The sequence below is a fragment of the Dama dama genome, chromosome 12 (assembly GCF_033118175.1).
Source record: "Dama dama isolate Ldn47 chromosome 12, ASM3311817v1, whole genome shotgun sequence".
In the NCBI taxonomy this organism is placed as follows: Eukaryota; Metazoa; Chordata; class Mammalia; order Artiodactyla; family Cervidae; genus Dama; species Dama dama.
In genome coordinates this window covers 29,950,763-29,955,721 of record NC_083692.1, presented here as the reverse complement: position 1 = coordinate 29,955,721, position 4,959 = coordinate 29,950,763, and positions in this window count along the sequence as shown.

Below are 4,959 nucleotides of genomic sequence, written 5' to 3'. Positions count from 1 at the left end.
GGCTTGCAAAAGAGCCAGCCCTCTGGAGGCCCCTCAGAGCCAAATTGGTTTTTCAAAGCTTCACACTCACAGTTCCACGGTCCAGACAGGCAGCCACAAACAGGTCCTTGTGGGGGAGTGCAACCTTATACTCACATGTCTGGCCTTCACTTGGGACACTGGCTCCATTTTTTAAAAATTAGCTTTTTGCCTAATAAGCTTAATCTTTGTCATTGATGTTCCCATTCAATATGTCTAAACAATCTGCAAACCTAGATTGTGTATTTAAAAAAAACAGGTAATACATTTACATTGTGTATAACTCAAAATGGTATTAAAATTATATATGTTGAGAAGTCTTACTCCCACCCCTGACTTGGTGGATCCATCCCTATCCCCATCTGCTATGTGTAACCACTTGTATTAGTGTTTATATATCCTTTCAGTGCTTCTTTTTCTACCTGTGTTTAAAATAAGCCTTTTATTTTAGAATAGCTTTAGATTTACAGAAGCATTGCAAAGATAATATAAAAAGCTTTTGTATTCTCCTCATCCAATTTCTTCTATTGGTATTATCTTATACTACCATGTATATTAGTCACAATCAAGAAATGAGCATTGTATGTAAGTATGAACTAAATTTTACACTATTCATCTTTCATGAATGTCCTTTTTCTGGTCCAGGATCCCACTAGGATGCTACATTGGTCATCATATCTTTTTGGCTCCTCTTGGTTGTGATAGTTTTACAGATTTTTACCTTTTTTTAAATTAAATTTTTATTGGATAAAGTTGGTTGATAAAAGTGAAAGAGGAGAGTGAAGAAGTTGGCTTAAACTTCTCAGTGTTGGCTTTCTCAACATTCAGAAAACTAAGATCATGTGGCATCTGGTCCCATCACTTCATGGCAAATAGATGGGGAAACAGTGGAAACAGTGGCTGACTTTATTTTTCTGGGCTCCAAAATCACTGCAGATGGTGATTGCATTAAAAGACACTTACTCCTTGGAAGGAAAGTTATGACCAACCTAGACAACATATTAAAAAGCAGAGACATTACTTTGTCAATAAAGGTCCTTCTAGTCAAGGCTATGGTTTTTCCAGTGGTTATGTGTGGATGTGAGAGTTGGACTATAAAGAAAGCTGATCACTGAAGAATTGATGCTTTTGAACTGTGGTGTTGGAGAAGACTCTTGAGAGTCCCTTGGACTGCAAGGAGATCCAACCAGTTAGAGATCAGTCCGGGATGTTCTTTGGAAGGACTGATGTTGAAGCTGAAACTCCAATACTTTGGCCACCTGATGCGAAGAGCTGACTTATTTGAAAAGCTTCTGATGCTGGGAAAGATTGAGGGCAGGAGGAGAAGGGGACGACAGAGGATAAGATGGTTGGATGGCATCACCAACATGATGGACATGCGTTTGGGTGGACTCCGGGAGTTGGTGATGGCCAGGGAGGCCTGGCGTGCTATGGTTCATGGGGTTGCGAAGAGTCAGATGTGACTGAGCAACTGAACTGAACTGACATAAAACCTTGTGTAAATTTAAGGTTATAGCATGGTGTTGCTTTGATCTATTTATATATTATAATATGATTTCCATTGTAATGATATTTATCACATTACATACTTATAGTACAATACTATTGTCTATATTCCATATACAGTCTATTATATCTCTGTGGCTTATTTAGAACTCATTACAAGTTTGTACCATTAAACACCATCTGTCTTATCCCTCTGCCCCAACTTCCCTGGTAACCACCATTTTAAATTGTTTGTTTGTTTACAGTTTGACTTTTTAGGTTCTACATGAAGGTGTTTCTGTCTGACTTATCTTTCTTGTCATATTGTGCTCAAAGTCCATCCATGTTATTGCAAATGGAAGGATTTCCTTCTTTCTCATGGCTGGATAATATTCCATTGTGTGTATATACTACATCTTTCTTATCCATCCATCCATTGATGGGCATTTGAGTTGGTTGCATATCTTGGCTATTGTGAATAATTGCTGTAATAAACCTGGGAGTATATATATCTCCTGTTTTCATTTCCTTTGGGTATATAACTAGAGATGGAATTAATTTGTTGAGAAACCTCCCTATTGTTTTCCACAGTGGTTGGGCTTAATTGATATTCCCACCAACCATGTGTAAGGATTCCCTTTTCACCACAGCCTCACCAGCACCTGTTGTGTCTTGTCTTCTGAATGACAGTGGTGAGGTGACATCTCATTGTGGTGTTTAGTTGCATTTCCCTAGAATTTTCTTGTATTTAATGATGCTGACAGATTTGAGGAGTGCTGGGTTGGGTATTTTGGGGGTTTGTTTGATGTTCTCCTCATAATTAGGCTGAGAGGAAGACCACAGATCTGTTGCTGCTGTTGTTCAGTAGCTAAGTCATGTCTGATGCCATGGACTGAGCATGCCAGGCTCCCCAGTCCTCCTCTATCTCCCAGAGTTTGCTTAAATTCATGTCCATTGAGTCAGTGATGCTATCTAACCATCTCATCCTCTGCCATCCCTTTCTCCTTTTGCCTTCAATCTTTCCCAACACCAAGGCCTTTACCAGTGAGTCAACTCTTTGCATCAGGTGGCCAAAGTACTGGCAAAGAGCTTCAGCATCAGTTCTACCAAAGAGTATTCACAGTTGGTTTCTTTTAGGATTAACTGGTTTGATCTCCTTGCGGTCCAGAGACCACAGAGCTGTACTGTTTTTCTCATCACATCAGATTAGCAGGTACCTGCTGTCAACATGACTTATTGCTGTTGACATTGACCTTGATCACCTGGCTGGGGTGATGTTTACCAGGTTTCTCCATTGAGAGTTGACTTCCTTCCCTCTCCCCCCTTTTCATACTCAGCTCTTTAGAAGCAAGTCCCTAAGAGTGGCCCACAATGGGGGCGGGGTTGACATGTTCCTTAATCTGTATTTGGTAAGTTGGCAGGGCCCTTTGGAGCACCAAACTTTGTGCTAAGACTGTTCCTCTGAATGGAGGCTCCAAAATCAGACTTTCTCAGCAGGATCTCACCTTCTGATACATTCGCACTTTCTCAGAGGGAGCTCACACACTTGCCAGCTTGCTGAGCTTTCAGGCTATCATTTTAATCATGCTTTTATAGCGACCCCTCTACATCAAAATCCACTTTTACGAGGGTGAATACCACAGTGCTCTGGCACTAGGAAAACGCTCTCTCCATTAAATTTCAGTGGATTTACACTGGATTTTGTTTTAATCTGAGTTCTGAAAAAGAATGTGTGGCTCATAGGACAGTCAGTGTTTGGGGGGGGAGCGGTTTGACGCATACAGACTTGTAATGGCATGTGTGCTTTGTAGTCCTAGCTCTAGAACTTCCTGTTGGGAAATAAAACTCTTTGAACTGATTTCTGTTTTACCACTCCCTCCCACACTGTGGGCTTGAGAAATTCATTCTCCTGGGACCTCAGAATTGCCACCTGTCAAGTGGAGAGGGTGACATGAGGCCCCAGCAGAGCATCTTGCTAAACACGTCATAACAGGAATCAGACGAACTGAAGAGGGGCAGCTCTTGATGTCTAGAAGTGATGCACTACAAAGACTCCAGGGCACAGAAACTCCTCCTCTGTCCCCTGGGAAGGGGTCATGGGGCAAGGAGGCTGGGTGCATAATAGCATTCATGAGCTCCCTGAGGCTCTGGAGGAGGTGGCTCTACATGCCTATGAGCAGATATTGTCTGTCTTGTTACTGCAGCATAACATGGAAACTCCTCTGTTTTCAGTCAGCTTATAAAAATAAGCAAGGCAAAACAACAATCTCTAGTGGACATGCATAGTCTTGAAAAATATAAATATAATCTCAGGAATGGGAGTGTTTTTTAATATGTATGTATGTATGTACATATGTATCCGACTGTGCTGGGTCATAGTTGTGGGACAAAGGATCTTCAATCTTCATTGCAGCATGTGGGATCTTTTAATTGTGGCATGCAACACCTTTTTTCTTTCTTTCTTTTTTTTTTTTTGGTTGCGGGATATGAACTCTTAGTTACAGCATGTGGGATCTACTTCCCTGACCAGAGATCGAACCCAGACCTGCTGCATTGGGAGTGCAGAGTCTTAGCCACAGGGCCACCAGGGAAGTCCCAGAATGGGAGTATTTTTAATGAGAAGAAAATTGCCTGTATCAACTGATGTGGCTTATAGAAGTGACTGACGAAAGGACAATCATTTACCAAATTCTGGAAGCCCCTTCAGTTCAGTTCAATTCAGTTCAGGCGCTCAGTCATGTCCGACTCTTTGTGATCCCACAGACTGCAGCACGTCAGGCCTCCCTGTCTTATCACCAGCTCCCGGAGTTTACTCAGACTCATGTCCATTGAGTCGGTGATGCCATCCAGCCATCTCATCCTCTGTCGTCCCCTTCTCCTCCCACCTTCAATCTTTCCCAGCATCAGGGTCTTTTCCAAGGAGTCCATTCTTTGCATCAGGTGGCCATCAAGTATTGGAGTTGCAGCTTCAGCATCAGTCCTTCCAATGAATATTCAGGACTGATCTCCTTTAGGATGGACTGGTTGGATCTCCTTGCAGTCCAAGGGACTCTCAAGAGTCTTCTCCAACACCGCAGTTCAAAAACATCAATTCTTCGGTGCTCAGCTTTCTTTATAGTCCAAGTCTCACACCCCTTCAAGACCCCACTAAAGGTTCACCTCTGTTCCAGCAGTCTTAACTGTAGGTGAGTTACATCATGTCAGGTTCTCAGTACTCACTTGCTCTTTCAACCAACAGGCATTTCTCTAAGCCAGGCACTGTGTTAGTAGAAGTAGTAGTGAAAGTCACTCAGTCGTGTCTGACTCTTGCGACTTCATGGACTGTAGCCTGCCAGGTTTCTCTGTCCATGGGATTCTCCAGGCAAGAATACTGGAGTAGGTTGCCATTTCCTTTTCCAGGGGATATTCCCGACCCAGGAATTACTGTGTTAGTAATTCACCCTAAAAAGCATGAAA